Here is a 21,830-nt window from a genome sequence, read left to right on the forward strand (position 1 = left end):
TGTCGAAACAGTTAAGTAATGGCGGTTGTGGTGGTGTAAAACCGGCCATTCGTCTATTTTACTGATGAGATGACATTCGATCGTCGGAATTCGAGAAATCCGTCAAATTGAGGTACATTTTTAACGACTATCTTGGGTCTCTATCATGGAACTTTTCTTTCGTACTTTTCGTGTAAGGCACATACATGTTGCTAAACGTCAAACCTCACGGCACGCACATCGTTGTTCATTGGCTAATTTACAATGGAAATATGTGGCCACAATGGACACCATTACACTCGATGCATATATAACAAAGGGTTCATGCTAAATGCCTTAACACCAACAAATCCTAGAACTAATTGTTCAGTATGACCGTCAACGAAAATTCGATCGGTAGTATAAAATTAGTTACGGCTGATTGCCATTCAATTGATGAATCTATAACAATCAGCAAAATAATCGACCAATAAATGATGGCAGCTTTTCGTAGTCTCGATGAAAATGTCGAAGGGTGCCCCAGGGATCACAGGGCGAAATTCTGATGGAATTTAGTCAATTCACAGCGTCATACATAGGAATACTCATGCGATATAAATACTATATGATGTCAATCAAGGTAAAAAATGCTTATAATTAGAAATATCATGAGTGCTATTGAAATGTTGCCCGTTATCAATTCGCACCAAAATTATCACTATGTACCCGGTCATCTCGTATTACATTGGAGCAGCAGTTTGGCTCAGTGTCTCATCCCATTGTCCATCTTATTTCAAGGGATGAAACGTGCTTCATCTTTAAGGCGATTTTGCGTCGAACGGGTTGAGAACACTTGTTGTACAGGACCCATGACTTTCGAACGTGATCACTTCCGAAGGAATTGAGTCGCTGCTTTCCACCGAACCGTGACTCTCTTTTGTCTCCTTCGAGAAGTAGTAGTGGTACGGGTGGAAGTGGAGAGAGGGTGACGGATGGAAACACGTCTGATTACTAGGAGGGCCATTTTACGCCATACTTATCATCTCCCATTGTAAAATATGGTCATTGTATCATATTAAGTCATAAGTTTAAAAAAAACAACCTATAAAACAGCGCCTCGGGTTGGGCAGGCGGAGAAGAAATTAGAGCATTGACAATCCTTCGTGTTAGAAATGCTACGAATTTTACCCTAAGGTTGCACGCATTGAACGACCTGAATGATAGGCATATGTAACTTTTTAAGCGGGCCAATTTTTTCGGTGACATTTGCGTTCTTAACCGCAAAACCACGAAGCGTTATGATCAAGGCAGGAGAGGTAATATGAGGACATAAGAGAGGATGGAGTTTCTGGAGGAGGACAGCTTCGAAGCAATCTTAAAATTGATTACCAGCTGTTGGTGAATGTGACTATTTCCACTCAAATATTGACTTCAAAAACACCTATCCAGGTAACTTAACATTTCTCAAAAGATGACGGCTGCCATAGTGAAATCCCCGTCGCTTCTACCCGAATGTTGAACTATTTTAGCCACCGTATCTCGCGAGAAGTGTAAAATATTTGCATTTGTGACATGAGCACTTAGAATTGTTCATTATTTTAATATCTCAGAGTACTGTGTCCCATTGACTGTTTGCGGCAAAAATTTAAATAAAATAATAAAAGATTGGTATTATTTACCGCACTTATCTAATTATTCAAAATCAGATTCAACCAGCAAAGGTATGATAAATATTTAAAGGTAGATTTTGGATGGTTTCTTAGGAAAATTTACAATTGCATATCATTAGGACTTCCCCTTTTTGCCCTACCATACGTATTTCTACATTTATTCGTGATTTCTGCCTACATTCATGCTGCTCAGATATCCTATGTATCTTGATCTACCCCGCTCACCCAACATTCTCTCTTCTAACACCGCCTCCAGTATCGCACTGCGTTTCAATATCTCCTCCATCCACTTTCTTTCTTTGCCTTCGTCGGAGTTCCCCCGGGCAACTTCCTCTCTTTGCCCACTCTAAGATGGATGCGATTTCGAAAGACCGAAAACGCCGGTGGGCCATGTAGAAATTTTGCTGATGATGTGAAACTTCGTATTCGGGGAAAGAGAATGAGTTTGGATTGCAGGGTTTTGTGATGTGGGCGTGGCGAAGAATGGAGAAAATGAGTTTGGAAATGAGAGGAAGACAAAACCAGATAGAGCCATTGATTGTCCAAAAGGTAATAACCACTTTAGAGTGACATCCCCACATAATTTGTCCGATTCTTTTGAAAATGTTTGGAAATCGATTCCACGACGACACTCAAATGTCCCAGGGTTGCCCAGTCGAGCCACCTTAAGGTGGTTCCAGTTTGCCTGAATAAGGTCATCGTGAATGAAAGCTCTTGGTCACATGCGTCAATTGCAGTCAGTAGTTTCTCCTCCCCCTTTCACGCCCTGCCCACCACCGTTGGCGCGGGGGGCTGTTCAATCAAGTCCTTGCACTCCCATGATTCGATACTCTTTTCGCAAGTTGGGTCGAGGAATCCACACTCTTGGAAGCTCATCAAACTCTATTCGCACGCTCGTCACGCTGGCTGGCGGTTAAACGGTTGCCTCGTCGATTCGCTCAAAGGCCCCCGCCAAATCATTTGATGCATAGATTGAAAGAGGACGATACGTGACTACACTACTGTGTGCGCGGGTGTCCTCAGATTGTCAATTCTTTGCATTAAACCTTTGGCTATCTTCGTATGCTGTACAAGTCCTTGAATTTAAGTAAAATTTGGAAAAAATACGAAATATACGAGCTAAATGCTGGGATAAGGTAGGATTAACTTAAAGGTAAACATATCCAATATATAAAACCATAAACACAGTAATCAACCCGAAGGTCGGTTTGGTAGGTGATGGTAGAGTTCACCCAGTACGAAGCCCGACGGCGTGTGAAATTCACACATCAGGGTAGGGGGGCCAGTTCCTTTCCCTGTGCCGGTTATGGTTTCCCAGGAAGATCTGGTGCCCTAAAAATCACTTATAGTGAAGCTGATGTTGCCCAGAGTACCTTTCCCGGAAATCGAACCCGAGACCGTCCGGTCAGTAGTCCAACGCTCTACCCCCTGGACTACCACGACCCATCCAATATACTATATGTATACCATGATATTTCTGCACCACCCATTAAGGTTTCAATTCTTCACATGATCAGAAAATAAAAGATACCTTTGGTGATAAATTTTGTTGCATTGATGAATAAAATTATCCAAGTTTTTATTTTAATATTTTGAATCGTCAGAAATTTGTTCGCACTTTGGAATTTGAATTCTAATGTTTCTTTCAGATCGGAAACCCGATTTTCTTGTTTAGACTTGATCATTTTTATAAATTATTTTTGCTTGGAGCAAAGTAATGACATTTAGACATGCTACGCATTTAATTAGGCTATCATTAGATCATCGTCATCAATTTGGTAAATGGGCATAGGAACCGAATACGGGCGTAATCGTAGTTAGTATTTGTATGCATGGGGTGTTCATCGATTAATCATCATCTATTTTGATTCTTTGTTTTGGCAGTAAGAAGTGGATATAAATTAATACCAACGATTCTTTGCATCTCCTCAGCGCAGATTATCATCGATAGTCGACGTAACGGACCTACACAGTCATTTGAACGAGACAAATCCCCTTTCTCACAATATACGAGGGTCATCCGGAAAGTAGTACCCGTTCGTGAAATAAAGACACAAAAGTAAATATTAACAAACATAAAAAATTTTATTTGAAAGAGGATACTTTAAACTACTTCTCAACATAATCTCCAAGCAAATTAAGGCATTTGTCATAACGTGTGACAAGTTTCTGTATTCCTGCTGCATAGTCCTTCGCCGCCAGCTCATTGAGATACGCGAGGGACCCATCTTGCACAAATTTTTGCATAATGCAGATGGTGTTTAACAATTTCATGAACAATTGTTCGAGAAACATTGGGAAAATGCTCACAGATGCCATCAATTGTGACGCGCCGATCGTTCCTCACGAATTCGTCAACTGAGCTCACCAGTTGGTCTGTAATGACAGACGGTCTCCCCGAACGCTCATCGTCGTGTGTGTTCCCCCTCCCCATGTTGAAGTTGCGACACCACCGCCGAACAGACGACTCGTCCATTACATTGTCTCCATACACCTCCTTTAATTGGCGATGAATATCACATGGGCGAACGTTTCTTGCATTGAGGAATTTAATCACTGCCCTCACTTCACAACTGGCGGCGTTCTCAATTTTTTTAAACATTGTAAACAATCACAGAAACAACACAGGCAATGCTAGCGTCACGCAACTTGGCTCAGAGAAGGCAGACAAGCCACTGAAGCTATCTGACCTCGTCCAGCGGCTACTCGCGTCGTCAGCACTTCATGCGGCACGAACGGGTACTACTTTCCGGATGACCCTCGTAATATATCCCTTTCCTTTTCTTCATTAAGTAAAATGCTTCTCGTTTGTGAATGCAAGATTGGTAGTGAAGCATTTACCATGAACTAAAGGGTATGGATCTACTACAATTTTCCAATGAAATGTTACCCGATTACCATGTTCATTATTTGACGCGTATTGCGTTTATATTTATGCACGAAGAGAATAATTCCTCCATTTTAATTTTATTGTTTGTTCTTTAAAATTTGATTGATGCGAGGAGATATTTTCTGCATCATTATGAGATCATGATATATTCGTGACGTCATTTGGCGAAAAGTACGAAGTGCATCAAGTGCGAAACTCCTTGCCAGCCAGCATGAGAAAATCACATCAAATTGTTGAATAAAGATTTAAATTATGCTAGTTAGCAGTTAATTTAACATTTTCGGGTCTCATCGAATGCATACACAGTCAAATAAACCTTACAGGGTTAAGCTTCACTTCCACTAAGTTTTCTTTTATCCATCCAATGAAAGACATAACGTAATTTTCCTCCGAGTTCTTCGGAAAAGTACGTTCTTTCTTTCATTTAATGGACCTGTACAGTCCTCTGATTGAGACAAATCCCTTTTCTCACAGTATGAACGTTCATTAAGTGGAATTCTTATCGTTTGTGAATGTAAGATTGGTTTTGATGCATTTACTTTTACATTTACTTATACATTTACGAACTAAAGCGTAAGGATTAGTACCAGTTGTACAATTTTCATTCGTTGTAATGAGCGAATAACGCCAACAGATTTAATTAGGAAGGGCTATCACATTTGAATGGATAATAATTTCATAGAGTTTGATTACTTTCAAGTCTGTGCCATATTTATATCACTGTCCTAGTCACGAGTCATGCTATAAAAAGAGACGTTTCAGGCGTGGTATGGTGAAATATCATGATTGATTAAAAATTGACAATTTTCCACAAAATAAAATTTATTACGACCGGTTTCAATGTAACTACATCATCATCAGGTGAATCTGAATTCTGATGATTATGTAGTTTCAGTAAAACCGGTCGTAATAAATTTTATTTAGCGGAAAATTGCCAATTTTTAACTAATAACGACTCATACTGCTTAATTTCGTGGAAAAAAACACGAAACACACCTGTCAAGCGTAGGCATTCAAGTGTACACGTAAAATATCTCAAAGCTATGCAAAAAAATGCAATACCAAATATTGCTAGGCAATAAAAAACCAGGAGATAGATTGGAACTTAAGGCGTTAAAGGAACTTCTGCAAAAGAAACAGTTTCCTGGGATCGGTATGACTTTCGGTTACTTTCTTACATTCCATAGTTTTACGGTTTAATCGTTCATACGGGAAAGTGATGCAATTCCAATTAGTGTCTTCATCCGAACGATGCTGTGTGCTGTGTGGGAATGCAGCGGAGTCAGCGCCTCGCAGCGAACATGGATGAATTTATGGAATTATGTCACGAAAGCGCGTGATTCGGATACGTATGACAAAGAAATCTGTCATGCGCATCACTCTCAAAGGTCATAAAGGGAATGTCGTGTTCGGAATGTCAACAGCAAGAGAAGCATTCATGCGTGGTTTTCAAGGCGAAAAAAGAAAGTATAAGTCAGTCGCGGCTCTCATCACCCATCATCTCTTCATGTTCTACAAGTGCGCTTTTCAATTTGCTTCTCATCACGCGAGACTGAATGCATCCCTGATTGTGTCCTGTGTTCATTTGCAGTAGTCTACCGGGTTTGGGTAGGTTTTTAATGGGCCGTGTTATTACACAATACCGTGATCTCAAGTTCAAACGCATGAATCCTATCCACAACATATTCTTAAACCCCCGGTTTCATTTTTAAAAAAACCTGCTAAATTATTTAGCTCTCATTACCCTCTACCTCCCTGGATTATTATGATTAATATTTTTCGTCAGCGGCTGAAATGCATTGCAATAACTGTCTGAAGCTTAAGTATCTCATCGAATGATGAAGATATGTATGGATAAAGTTGTTATGAGTGGTAGCATTCATTAATGATTTGAATTTACGTAATGTTACTGCGTAGTCTGGCTGTCGGTAAGCTTTATTTGGCTGGGATACTTGGTCATTGAGACAAGAGGATAAGCGTAGATCGGAGACTTATGAGATTTGGTTGTGGAGAAGAATGGAGCATATAAAATAAACGGAAAAAAATCAACGCAGAAGCTCTAGGCATGGTCGGAGAAGGCAGATGGAAGTTGAGAGAAATCAAAAGAAGATAAGTTACGTGGAAGCAGTAAATATTGAAAGGCAATGGTTTGATGAAGATGATGGTAGAGGAAATAATGCTGGGGAAGTGAGGTAGAAGATAAATGAATTGGCATTTCGGGTGGAATGTAATACGGGAGAAAGTATGTCTGGTTAAGAAATGGGTTGTGTAATATGTAGTTTGAGGTACATTATTGTGTGTGGTCAGGGACCACCGTAAACTCATGTCAGCTCTGTAGACCACTGCTAATGGTATTATACGTAGAGAGGGATAGACCACAGTTTAAGAACACGCAACTGGTCAGTAGCTGTTGTGTCCTGGCAGCGACCTTCCGCCTTTGTCTCGGCAGAAGAAAGCTGAATGGGGATGATGAAGCTTGAGGAAATGGTAGAGGTGGCAGGGAAAGTGTACGGAGGCGTGCAGATGAGGGTCACACTGCTCAGTCCGGGAGCTTCGAACGCCCCAATCTCCCGAACGTGGCCTCGTCTCGATGGTGGCGGCGAATTTGGTGGGCGAACCTAAGGGAAGAAACAGTATTTACGGGATTTGAAATTCAAGGGCTTTTGAAGAGTGGCCTTTGGGAGCGGATTTGTTGAAAAAGTGACAATTGTTTATGGGAAGGGAAGTTTTGCTTTCCCCAAAATTGGAGAGGGGGGGAAAGAGGTAGCAGGTGAGAATGCAGTTAACATTTATGGAGAGACAGATGGCAGGAGGGTGGCTTGGAGAGTGGTGTGAGAGATAGGGGATGAGGAGGGAAAGTAGATAGTTTTAGATGGGGGGGATGTTTTGTTGCGGGGGTGGTTGCAAGGCGAGGGAATTTGGAAGGTCTCGTAAGGGCGTGTTGGAGGGTTGGTGGCCTATTTCATCAACTTTAGTTCACGCCTTCTTCCTAAAAACCTTCCCTTCATTCACTTCAACCTTCTCATAGCCACAGTTTTCTCTTGATTCATCTTAATTTTCTAATTTTCGTAGAATGCAACTCAGTACAGCTTGCTTCCTAAAAACATTGACTGCGATCTCGTGACAAACAACAAAATTATATTTTTTCTTGAAATTTTGAGTTACGTCAAATTAATTTACGATGGTTACGAGGGATACGAGGGATATATATATATATATATATATATATATATATATATATATATATATATATATATATATATACATTCCATGGGCTGTTATATGCTTATTTTAAGTAAAACTATTGATTCAACGAATCGTATTTTCGCATTAAATTTTTTTTCCTTAGTAACACGGGAGTTTTTCATGCACACTGATATTGAACTAAATTTAAACAATTTTTCATTAAGTTCTGCATTTTGTGTCGGGAATTTTTGCTTGGAAAATATGCTGTTTTTTTCTGGATTTGTATTATCCCTTTAGCACTAAAACTTGTTCCTTCTTTAGAGAATTCCACTTCCGTCAACGATTAAGATCAATGAAATCCCTTAGCGAAAGTGAACTTCTTTGAAATGAAAGTTCCGGGAATACCCAGTTACGTAGCTTTTGGATACACCATTCCAGGATGTAGAACGTAAAAACTCCCGAAGGTTCTCCATTATGTAGAAAAAAACTGATGCAAATAAATGTCTGTCTGGAAATTATGCCTCCGTGAATGAATTAAAATATCCGGCAATGTTTCCTTTAGATCATGTTACGTTTTATCGTCTCCGGAAACTCATTTCAGACAGAAAAATCCTGGATTTCCTTTGATTTTACCATTGTACGTTTTTGTGATCATTCATAACTTACGTGCTCTCTACAAGAAATATGTTGGCTCACAGTGAAAAATTTCTACGTAGTTCAGACGCATTTTATCAGACGTGATTTTTTTGAAGAAAACCAAAATCTGACTCCTTTCTGATATTTGGGCTCTGGTCTATACCAGAAAGGCTCTTCGAGCAATACATCTCTAAACTTATAGTTCTTTCTCGTAATGTACATTTGAATATAAGTGAATCGATACACAGCTCTCAGTGCTTTCCTAAGAATAACTGATTTGATGAATGGGGAATAGTTTGCCATATTAATAAATTTGACCTGAGAAGTTTACTCGTAATACTGCAGCAAATATAAGCACACCGTCGGGAAATATAATGCAGAGTCACGCCTGGTATTCGAAAGCCAGTGTAAAATCGGATATAGAAAGGGTTGGGGCGTAAGAGGCAGAGAGTGGCGAGCAGGATGTCAGGAACGTTCAGAAACTCAATAGGTCATAGTAGTAGGCCTCCTGCGAATGATTTTTGCAAGGTGGTCATGTTGATGGGAAAAAGTGTCTTTCCATTGACCAATTACAAGGCCATTATTCGATAAATTTGGCAAATAAACGGTTTATGATTCGGTTTACTTTATGGGGAGCTACTGAAATAATTTGTGTTAGCGCAGTGGGATTAAGATCGGAAAATGTAAGAATTTTTCGATAAAAATCATATGAGACGAAAAAATATGAAGATAATTTAACAGATACCCTCCGCTTGTTAAACTTACGCAAAACGAATCTTAGATAAGATAGGCATGGAGATTCCATCATTGAGGGTATAGGGTGAAAATATGGCCGTAAAAAGCTATGAATTATTTCGGTAAAATTCAAGGACCAATCAGGTATGTGTTTGGTAATTACATTAGAAGAATTGATAAAACTGACTCTGATGGCTCTATCGGATAAGTTTAGAATTTTATTACCACAGTTGAAAACACATGATTATCAATAGAAAGCTGTGATAAAACTCAAATCATATTTCAGTGGAAAATAATTTGTTGTGTACCTATTCAAATGCATGGCGTTAGGCTTATTTAAAGCTTATTACCCACCGATTGAGTATCAAATAAGTTTTAATTCGAAATAAATAATTAGATTCAGTCAAGTGATAGAATTGACAGATATAAAATAGAGCAACATGAAAATGTTTAAAGTTTTTGGAGCATTGTCTGCACCATATGGAACTTCTCGTACTTGAGTTCCGTCACAGTGATAGACATATCACTGCTTACGTCTACGAATAGAGAAACGAAGGGAAATTATTGAATTCAGACAAAAAATTGAAGCATACAAAGGAGAGGACGTACGTCAACTTAATAAATGATGAGTTAAAGATAAAAATATGGGACCAAAGTTCAAAATAAACAATTGAAAGACCAAAATATTCAAATAAACCAGATTAACTACGAAGGTCTTGTTTGATTTTTTAGGTGAACTTTTTAGGAAACGCATGATAAGGACAAATGATTTTGAGGCAATGGAGCAATTTAAGACAACCACGTATCGGATACATTATTTCTTTTTCATCGATCCTGATTTATATTGAATTAAATCTTTGTGTTTCACGTTGCAGCCACAGATTTGATCCACGAACACTTCTTCATAGCTTTCTCCATTTCTATGAATTTCACGATCGCTGGAGATGATTCGCCGAGGAACAACTTGGGGATGCGATGGATTTCCCAGCGGAAGATTTTCCCGGTGGATGATTTCCGAAGGGTTTTACGTGGACCGCGGGGAGCTTTCGCCGCGAGTGAAACGGGAGGGAAAGGGAAGTTCGCCCCAGAGCTGTGAGGGCGCGGGCCGCCGCTTCTGCGTTGGCTTCGGCCTGCCCGCGCGCTCTAGACCTGCGGTGATGCACTTACTTATTGCCGGCTGCCATCGATTTTCATGATTTCTCTCGCTTTCCCAAGAGCTTTTTCTCTATACAGTCAACCAGCCCTCTGCCCTGCCTTCCATACCTCAGCGACTGAATGCCGTGGGAGTTGCCTCATTCTAAATTACACCTCGGTTGGTATTTCTTTCCCTTACTAAAAAAATGAATTGTCAGAAATTGAACCCTCGGGAAAATAGACTCGCTTTTATGGACAATAAACTCGGCTATCTAACCTGGTTTAAACAAACTAAGATAAAATGTGAATTAAAAACTGTCCGATTTAATGTTAATTTAAACATTAGCGTGGGTGAACCAAGCAATAGTATCATAGACGTTCGTTTATAGACTAACTGTCGAGTTTCTCGCTAAAGGTGTTTCCGTTTGCAAAATGGTGTCTCGGTCCGAGGAACTGCCCAAAGATATTTTCATACGAAAATGAGTGTACTAGGATTGGACAATTGATTGCGCCCAATTGCAAATAAGTGTTCGTCAAGGCATTACGCTAATTTCAAAATCGATTGGGCCGAAGGTTGTACTGGAATATGGACGCCAGATGTATCGAAAATTCAACCGAAATTCACACAATGTAATTTATCATCTACTTGACGTTCAAAAATTATATGACCATGATTTTAAGAAGTAAATCCTAAGATACCACGGTGTTTACTAAAAATACGTAAATACAATCAGTTCCATGAAATCGATTTTTTTGCTTTCAAAACTCTAATTAACGGAAATTATGAAATAAGGAATATATCAAAGCATAAGTGGATCTGAATGTATGATCTGCTATATTTTTATCAAATACATTTAAAACTCATACAAGTGCTCATTGAATCATTAATGAATGTAAATGAAAAGCGTTCTCTGTAATTATTTTTACGAACCATTAAAGTTTTCTCACAACCACGCATTTAAGGCCGGTCTCCTACACCAGCTACGTGACGTCAGTCGAAGGATGCACCACAGATATTAAAAACACAAGCAAACCTTAACTTACAACTTTTCCTTGGCAATGAAAGCTCCCGTGGGCTATATTTATACGATATCATTCAATTATGCCATTTCTATTCAAACAATGGGTCTAAGTGTCCATTTTCTCTGTTTTTATACTTTATTTTTTTATTTAACAATAACCCTTAAAGATCCAATAGTGGCCTTTTATATTGGATCACAAATAATAAGGACCATTGTAAACACTCAGCCCAAGGTGCAGAAACTGTTTATCATTGAGGAACTAAGCATTGTTAATTGCAGTGAAACTAGTCGATTATTAGGAATGAAATACTTCAATATGGAGTTGGAGTTGCGATGCCGTGATTGAGTATTCGTGATAGAGTGGAGAGTTTTCAGAGGGTAACGCTGAGGGATGGAAAAAGGACATACAGAGAGGAAGACAAAAGAAATGTTAGGGATGGTGAAGGAGGAGAGGAGGTTGTTGGGAGGAGGTAAGAAAAGTGAAAGGAGACGTTGATAGGAAAGACGACGTCCAAGAACCCAATGAGGAGAGGAGATCAAACGAGCGAGAGGGAGGAAGTTAATAGCATGATATGAAGTGATGTGGAAAATAAATGGAGCCGAAGAAAATTTCAAAGTATTGCAAAAGGCATTTGTCGCGGATATAAAACGAAAATCGGCGAAAAGAAAACTAAAATCCTAGAATTCGAAATACAAAAGTTGTTGGCAGAATATGAGTTGTGTAGAGAGAAATTAGAACCAGAGAAATCTGTCCCTTAGCTCGGTAGTTACACGAGGAGAGATGAAAGAAGCTCAAAGAAAATCAAGATATTGTTTGGCAGTAGCTATGCTAAAAAAACATAAGGTAACAAACAAAGAAGCATTATGTGAAAGTATTAGGGTGAAGTATGGTATTCTATGGATTGGAGACATTGACGATGAGAAAAGCAGATCATAGTAGACTTTGAAACATCGTGCTGGAGATAAACTTGAGAGTTGAAATAAAGAATAACAAAGAGTGGTAGGGGAGGAAAGGGCAAAGCGGAGCGCGAAGTTGAAAAGAAGAACTAGATGATCTGGGCACACTTAAACGGCTATTGAGATAAAGACTAAAAAATCTAAAAAGAAGAACTAAAATGCTATGGTAATTTTTATGAGAATGGTTATATATTTGTGTTAAGCGACACAAAGACAATACTTCTTCTGTCAGGTAAAGTAAGTGCCGATTTTAGTCCGGAATACCTCTGAGGGAGGAAGGGGAGTTAGCATCCGAAAGGGAAAAGTGGAGGACTGCAGTTGACCAACCTTAGGATTGATATGTTGATAATTAGCTTCAATAATTTTATTTCATTAGGATTTATACCCCATATTGCCAGTCAATCTGACCCTTCGAAATCTAAGGTTGCCTGGGGTGAAATTTCACAGAAATGGGTACCTTGACATCCTCAACAAATCACACGGCTCTTTGATAGTTCTATGCGGGATCACTGGCAAAAAAGAAGGAACGTTTCGTTTTCGTAGGATTTATATTCGAGTTAGGAACATACATTTTATGATGGGCCCATCTCTAAAGGGAAAACAGAGTCCCGGGGTTGGATCTTTCCTTCGGGAAGGATACCACTATCCCACACGTTAGACGTGAATGTTTTTTCTCGTCACTGCCAGAAACTTAGAAATTGAAAATCTGCTTCCAGGCTACTATCACGTAATTGCACATCTGGAGGTTTCGCAATGAATATGCATTTCTTAGACTGCTGGAATGAGCGCAGTACCCCCCCCCCTTCCCCGACACGGACGCTGAGCCCAGACTTTCCCGTGGCATCACCCCTTCCAAGTATGAACTTTTTATGCCGGTTGGCAGCCAAGTGAAATTTACTCTCTTTGAGAGACATAAACTGGATCGTGCACTTACCTGCCCGTTTCGCGTGCACATAATCCATTTTTATAAAAATAAAGATTCGTTAAGAGCGGCACGCGTCACTGGCCAGCGCACCAGCGACGTGCAAGTCGCCCTGGAATTCGGCATTTGCACCGCAAGCAGAAAGCCCGATCGCGTGAGTTGCCCTTTGGCGCTCTATCGCGCCGTTTTGTTTTTCGGTGAACAGAGAAGCCAATCAAGAATTCCATTGGATGAAATTGACGTGGTGATGGGTTTTCTCTGCTCTCGAAGGCGATTGCAATGCCTCCCAGCGACTCGCGTGGAAAAGGTCGACAAACCTCGAGCGTGCTAACACACAACTGGCTCGCGGACAAAATCTCTTGGGAAATGTAATCGTCTGGGAAACTAACTCGGAGCATTTTGGACGGAGATTTTTCTTACGTTTGTGACAACATTGCACGCTTACAAACATCGATACTTACTCGAGTGGAATTATTGTATGCCTTTGAGCGAATGTAATTCAATTACTGAATTCTGAGATGGAAGGGGCAGTGCAGGTAGTCACGAGCATTAAAAACGTGGAATTGATTGTTTGGCAGATGCTTAATATTGATGACCGTAGTCATTAGGGGGAGGTGACCAACAGATGAGGCAATTCGCGTCATTGCGGATAATTGTGGGTAATCTGGTGGGGGTAGGATTTGGAATGGGGGCAGAATAGGTGGAGAGAAAACTGGCGTCAGCATTAGCCTACTGAAGAGTGACTTCAAAGAGCCAACCATAAACGTCCCATCATAAGGGGGGAGTAATGAACTTGTACACTCGCGCGGTGGAGAAATAAGGGATCGGGGTGCCTCTGCCACGGGCGGGGTTCGATCCCGAGTCTTCAGGGTGGGGAGAAAGTAAACTAGCCACCCTAATAACCCGATCCACATATATGTAATGTTATTCTCGTAGAATCATATTGAAGGTTACTACTAGCCCTATGCCCCATTTGAATGCAAATATGGTTATGCTCAGCTTTTTAAAAGGCATCCATATTGATTGTAATCGCCAGAATCACTTCACTTAAACCATCAGCCTAATTAATCGGTTAAATACGTTTATGCACAGTTTGAATGTCTACTTTCGTCGCAAAATACCTCAAAGGGTATACTTTACAAATTAATTATCAGGTCAAGGTTCAATTTATAGGTCAATGGAATATTTTTACTTAATCGTCATTTATTACGTGTCTTGAACATGAACGTTGAAGTGGTTAGAAGGAGGCATATGCTTATGATTAATTGGCGTGTACAACGGCCTCCTTTTAAGTCATGGTTGCCCTTAAATCCTGGCGTGTAGAAAATCTTCGGATGCTTCAATGAGTGAATGATAACATCACCAAGTCTTATCGATCAAATGCAAATGATAACTCATTGAGAACATCTTAAATACCAAGAATTGAAACATTATTTTCCTGAATCCGGCATACTTTATCTGAATAGATAAGGAAAAATGATTATCAAGGTATTAATACGTTTCAAAGGCTACCTGTTAGACGATAATTTATATTTTTTTCCCTTACGATATTATTTCAATAATGATGTGTGTGCCTGACTTATGCATGATGCCGTGAGTCTTGCGACAAGAAAATTAACCGGACCTGAGTTCTGACTGACTATTGACTGAAAACATTTATGACTATGATAAACCCTAGTATAGGGATTAATCCCTATAAAGGGGTATGCACATCGGGACCATTTCTGTGCCTCTTCAAAACCACAAGGTCTGTGAACTCTGCCTAAGAGAGAGCCTGATACTAAGATAGTGGACGATTTTAAGTATAGTGTTAATAATTCATGTCAAATGAAACGATTAAAAAACATGTTTTGTGGATAGCTTTTTTGGTGACATTGCATCTCTTAATTTTCCATTTGTATTCACTTTATACACTGAGGGCAGTCGTATCCGATTGTTTTAGTTAGTTTAATAGATTCATTTCTTGAAAGGGTGCGACCAATGCTTCGAATATTATTTGGTCTACTTGTATTTGGTACCATTTCTATTTTAGATTTGAACAAATTATTTCCGAAAAAAATGCAATAAAATTGTAAATTTTAGGCGTAAAATAATTCTTACTTTGTATTTCTGTTTTTATATCCTCACATCTAAACGTTGACACTCAGTCGTATGATTTTCCGCCACGGTCATGATTATTGTTTTAATTAATTAAATTAATGCCATGGGAAATCACCAAGTTTCTCTGGAGATAGTTCACCACAGACTTGGCGATCATTGGGTATCCTTCGGGGTGGAGAAGTGATTGGATGGGAAGTGTGGAACAGGAAAGTCTTTGAAGTAATCCTCAGCCAATGGGACGAATGCATTCGCACTTCCCTCCCTCACCGTCCCCGAAGGAGGCGCCAGGGGTTGGTAAGTGGAACAGTAGGTGAAGGAAACGTCGCCGCCGCCGGCTTTGCTAGGACGGACGCTGACCGGTTGTCGCGGCTATCCATAATAGACGAAAGAGAAAAAAACAGAAGGGAGATGTACACGCCTGAAGAAATCGGGAGGGAATGGAAAAAAAGGGGAAGTGGAGGAGGATCTTCTTCAGAGTAACTATGGGTAAAGTACGATAGAGTAACTATGAACGCCTGGAACATATCACGCGAGGACTTCCGTACCCCACGTACGGACAGGTTCAAATGACTAAGGTGCACTCTTTTCGGAAGTCGGCACGGATAGTTTAATAATCCACTTTATGGTGAGGGGAAGCGCTAAAAAATTGTCGGACGTAATGAGTGGGTTCTTCATGCTCATGGGGTCCAAAAAAACTGACAAATATTTGGCTGAAAATAGTCCTCAAATTAAAAATCTATACGGTTTGAGTGGAATTGGAATCCATTGTAGGTCACTGCAACCCAGGGTTTCAAATGGAAAGATCCATTTTTTGTCAAATTTGATTGTCTTTAGCACAATGACAAGATTAATGTTTATGACAGAAATACGGCATTAAAAGTCATTCAACACTAAATGATGAGAAGAAAATTTTGTGGTCTGCAATAAAAATTTGCAAAAAAATTTGATTGTCTATAGCACGAGGAGAAGATTAATGTTTATGACAGAAATACGGCATTAAAAGTCATTCCGCACTTAATTATCAGAAGAAAATTTTGTGATCTGCAATAAAATGCCTCGATTGCAATTAAGTGCTATACTTTTACTGAGGCAGTGTTCCTGCACAAGCGACAGGGGAGACAAATTTAATGAATCAATAAAATTTGGCTGTGGTGTACTAGCAGAGCCAAATTACTGTTCTTAAACTATTTCAAGAGCCAAATGGAAAACTAATTGCTAATACTAAGCCAAAAAGTACAACTCTTTCCTGATATTATATATATATATATATATATATATATATATATATATATATATATATATATATATGTTTTTCATAAGAAATACCATGTTTCCGAGATTCATTTACTCTAAAACCAACAAACGATCATGCGAATGAAAAAGCATGCAACTAAACCGATAAATGAAGGAAACGAGACAAGGAGATTGAATTATAATTCATATTAAAAAATGTCCTCTTTGAGTCTCGGCTGCTGAGAACGGGGGCTTTCTATTTCAGGCCAGAATGTGACTTTCGAGCAACATATTTTATTTTCAGTGACGCGTGAAAATCACAGTGCATTTAATATTTTTCTCGACAATTTTTTTTTAAAGAACGGAAATCTCAACTCTCGGGAGGGACTGCATTTTTCAATGGAAATTTTTGTATAGTGTTTTTGTATGCTGAGTTTCGGTGGACATTTCAAATATTTACATTGAGGGCAAGAAGTTGCAGCACGGAATGTAATCACAGGCTTTCTCTAAAATTATTCGTAATGCAATATGTTATTTCGTAATAGTTCCTTAACGTACCAATTATGATTATGATTGTAAATACTAATTAGGAGGAAAAATAAGAAATTTCAGAAAAAATGCCATGCCATGAATTGTTAGAAAAGGGATTCTTTCTTTCCGTGTGTTGTTCGGGCGTGCTTATACTTGGAGGCAACTACAGAATATTTATTGTAACTTGCTTAAAACTTTTTTTTAATAATATAACCTACATGAATTTGGATTTTACCATTTTATATCAAAGAAAACTTAAGATACCTTCTTCGTAAAAGAAAATCATGTAAAGCACGAATTATGGACGACACACAATTTAATTGTTATAAGATCGTATTTCCTTTCGAGTATCGAACAGATGACATACAGTATTCGATATATTTTGAATGTGGACCATCACCGCTTCACGAGCACTCTTTTCGTTTGAATGCGAAATAAGTGAACCAGCATTTATTTTCATTAATTTTGATTCTCACGCAGTGTAATAAGGACGTGCCCCGCGGAATGCATCAAAGGTCGAGCTCAATCACTTTCCTACTGTTTGTGCGAGTGGGTTCGTAATGAGAGAGAGAAGCCGTCGCCACAGAATCACCCTCGGCTCACCAGCTGCGACGCCCACTTGTTCATCTGTCCGGTGGATATCTCCGTCCCCCCCTCCCCCCATATCACCCTCACGCCCCTGCTTTGTCTCCGGGGAAGTGTGCGTGTCCTTCCCGCACCCGTTTTTATGGTCGCCAACCGCTCCCGCACTCCACCTGCCGAGGGAATGGTCTCTGCCGGCTGACCCAAATAGGCGCCGCCGCATGCATTGGACGGTCGCCCGTCCATGCGACCGCCGCTCCCGGGTGGGAGAGGAAAGAGTCCGTCCCTCCCGGACCTTTTGGCCTCACCCCCGGGCTTGCGGCGGCGGTGGGACTCACTAGTAACGGGGCGCCGGGTCGCTCACTCGACGGATGATTGAGCAACAGGCCCGGTCTACTAGTCTTGGGACTTCGTCCACGTGTTTCCATCGGGCGCATGTGAAGTAGGCTGCGCCGGCAGTTTGTCTAATGACTTCTCTCCCAAATAAATCCAATCTGACTTTGAAAGACTCGGCACAAACAGTTTTCCTTTGTTGAAGTGAAGTGGAATTTTCGCGTAGTTTGATTCCGTCATTCAACCGTATAAGCAATTCCATTTCGAGGTCCTGATGGGTCTCTGGTGAGCACCTTCTGATGTCGCAGTATTATCAGAGGAAAACCAAATGGATTAACATCTTTTTGCAGTGTTGAAGCGGATTTCCCATTCCTAGGAATGCGTCGGAATGGAAATTGCGCATAGAGATATACAGAGGGGAAGGCCTGGCCCATCATCTTTCAGCTAGCATTTGTCATTAGAAATGAATTGTGTAGGGCGTCAATTCTCACCATGGGACCAAACACTATCGGAGGTATGTCTAACAGTGAGGAAACGCGAAGGAAACTGAAGAACACCAGGGGAAAAATATTAAAGACGAACACTGTCGATGCCCAGGACACGAGCTTGACATACGATCGCTTCCCACATAAACCCCTAGCATGATATCTTTATTAAGTACGAAGTATTTTGAATGTTAAACTCGATTTTTAAAAACGTTCGCAATATATCGGTATGTGTTATTCCTAGCCTTTAAGCCTAATTGGAATATCCTATATGTCCTCGTTTAATTTTCAACAGAATATCGACATCGAAATAGTCGGGTCAGACGATTCCGATACCAATCTTTACATTGACGTTTAGGTGTATTATCAAGAGGAGGGTGGTATTTTCATTCTATTAAGCATTTCTTAAACTTAATAAAAATGATGCTGAGTACTATGAAATCATTTTCATACCATCTGTAAATCATTTTCATACTATCTGTCAATGATCATCCGTTGATCATGTTCGATTTATAACAAGATATATTCTATATTAGCTTAGTCATTTATGGTTATCTAGGTGGAATTATTGAAACTAGGTGGTAGTATTGTTGGAACAATTTCATGCAAAATGAGGGAATTTTCCATTTTACAACTTACCGTTATTGTTCTTTCTGACTGATGCAATCACTTAAGCCTGCTTAGAACCTGCAAAGGAAATTGGTAATTAGTATGTGGTATTGATAAATGGCCCCAAGTACATTTAAGAAATTGTGGAAATATCTGAGAAACTCCGAATAAACGGAATCAGGTATTTTCATTAATAAATAATTCATTAATGACAAATTACACACGATTTTTTGGCAAAATAATAATGATTGCTCAAGAGCATTTAACTTATTTAAATAAAAATAAGATACTGATTATCTAAGCTGGTTTAATCACATATTATCGATCCTTTTAAAAAAGCTAAGCTGATTATTATGATACTTTTCTGGTGGTGAATTTCAAAGAATTGAAGAAAAATGGGAATTTGGGAAGTTTTACTTAACTATGTACAGTCTTGCATAAAACCCAGAGATAGCGTGATCGGGTATCTAAGGGTATCTAAATGGTTAATCTAAACGTTTTGCCCTTTGAAGACGTTATTCGGATATGTATGTTTTGCCATTTTATTTCTGCAAAAACTGTGGCCCATCGACAGGCACGTCCCTACTTCGCATTTATTTCATCATAGACATAAATAGAATTTAATATTCAATAAGATTTATAAATGTTAGTTATTCATAACGTTTTGAAAGAAGACTCTTAGGACGAACAGCTGGGCCAGTCTTTCATTCCGTTTTCTTCTGGTAGGTAACATCCTCGCCTGCGGAACCCTACATATCTCCCTCTTCGAGAATCGAGGCAGTTGGAACTCAAGTGGTTTGGCCCTAAAGGGACCTGGCTTATCAAGGAAATTTTCATTCTCGATGTTACAGGTAAAATATCGCCCTATATTCCTCCACATGGGTGTAGCTAGCCAGTCAATACATGTACTAATAGGGCTAAAGAATCATGTAAATTGATATCTTCGTGGAAACATTGTAATTATTTACGAATTTCACAGGTTTGTAGGTTTGGTTTGGGAGTTTTAAAAGCTATTCATTTCTGACACGTGTCTTTCGAAGGGAGTAGGTTGGGCGTTCGTCTGCCGACCTGACAGCCAGGGTTTGGAGAACCTTGTAACTTTAGGTAACACAAGCCTTGCTCAACCTGTATGATCTTCCGGGTACTAGATCTTCCTGGGAAACCGCAGGTGGCATAGATAAAATAAATGACCTCACTACTGTAAATGTGTGAGTAGCGCATGCCTTTAGGCTCAGTATGGGGTGGGATCTATCCTCGGCTACCAATCAAGCCTGCCTTCGGATTGTTTGCTGTGGTCGATGCGGGGGATGTTCTTTCGGTATCGGGTGCAATTATTTTTTCGGTGAATATCTAAGCATTCCATGCTGAAGTTTTTGCGTGATCGGGTAATCCATCATTTTGTACCTCTCCTGTTGAAGGAACACCTTGCGTAAAACAAAAGGTGCAGCGTGACCTACAATCCTCCCTCCTCCCGAGAGACCGACGTCTACCGAGAAGAGCTCGGAGAACTTTCTCGAGCGTTTCTTGTCGCGCTGACCTCTTTACTTAAAGACTGCAGAAAGGTTGTATGGAAACCGAAGGAAAATATTTATTTCTCTAACGAGCATTATTTTGTTAGTAATCGGTTGGGCACAACCTGAGGACACTCAAGTAAAGCCGAGTGTTTAACCCACTCGGCTTTGCCTAAGTGTTCGGCTGCGTTAGAGTGAGATGGGACTAAAATTGTCTTACTATTAGGTTAGCGTAATGAAACAACCAAGGACCATGACACAGAAGTGGAAGCTAAATTCAATATAATTAAATAAAGGTATTTATTATGACCTTAATAAAAGATACTATTAATTCCCATCCAGTAACACTTGGCGCGTTAGATTTCTCCTATAATAATATTAGTGGTATACTTCCGGATTTAGTTAGATTCTTATGAATCCTGACGCCACACACGACTGTACATTTAACCCCGATCTAACATATCCTTAAGCCCATTCTCAATATTAAAATATATTATTTTTCAGTTCTGCATCCGTTGGACAGTCTCAAAAATAAGTAGAATGATTTTTTCCCACCGATATTTTTTCCCAGAATATTAGCAATATTCCGAAAGTCACAGTGCATTGCATTCTTAAATTAGGTTTAGACATGGGAAAGGCGTGTGCCAAGATGGTCACCAAGGTACTGTCAGATCAGAAGGTTGCTTGTGTGAGAATCCCGCGTGATCTCTTGGATCGCTGTAAAAGTGACCTACAGCCCAATGCGACCCCGCTCGGTTTTGTTCCCAAGAATAAAAAGGAGCTTGAAGGGAAACCATTTTGGAACGCTCTATAATAATAGACGTGAAATAGGCCGTGACGATTTGTCTGAACGAGGTTAACGCTGGCACCTTCTGGCAGAGGCGCTGGCATTGGGGTTGGGTTTGTGGGGTTATTAGTGTTTTCATACATCAATGCTGGTACTGTAAAAGGGTTCATCTGGGTTCATCTAAATCCTACCTTGATTGGTAGGTTACGGTTAGTAATTATAAATATATAAATATTAGTAAAATGAATTATATTCAATTGATAAGTTAAAATGTTAAACAATCAATACTAATCAAGAAAAACATAATTAAACTCCATCTTGCTAACATCCGTCACGATCCAGCCTCCATCGCCGTTTTGGACTCTGTTCTATTACATTCCAAAGTTAACTCTACGCAAGGAATAAGTACATTCTGATGGATTAATGTGACCTAGCGTTTTCATTTATTTAAAATTTCTTCACAATACACGACTATCCACAATTTAATCTCCCGAGTGCCCAAGATCTACGGAATTTGTGGAATAGGAAGTTTCCTTTGAGCTACGCGTT

The 21,830-nt window shown here is 39.7% G+C and overlaps 1 protein-coding gene across 2 annotated transcripts in view; it reads right to left on the reverse strand.

The window, feature by feature from the left end:
- Positions 1-21,830, reverse strand: part of LOC139692305 (patched domain-containing protein 3-like) — a 215,023-nt gene that overhangs the window by 55,572 nt on the left and 137,621 nt on the right. For both annotated transcript variants that reach the window (XM_071590411.1, XM_071590410.1), the window contains exon 2: positions 19,014-19,061. The gene's annotated coding sequence lies outside the window, so the exon portion shown is untranslated. The remainder of the gene's footprint in view (positions 1-19,013; positions 19,062-21,830) is intronic.

The sequence above is a fragment of the Hetaerina americana genome, unplaced genomic scaffold, assembly GCF_022747635.1.
Source record: "Hetaerina americana unplaced genomic scaffold, ioHetAmer1.1.p SCAF_4, whole genome shotgun sequence".
NCBI classification, from domain to species: Eukaryota; Metazoa; Arthropoda; class Insecta; order Odonata; family Calopterygidae; genus Hetaerina; species Hetaerina americana.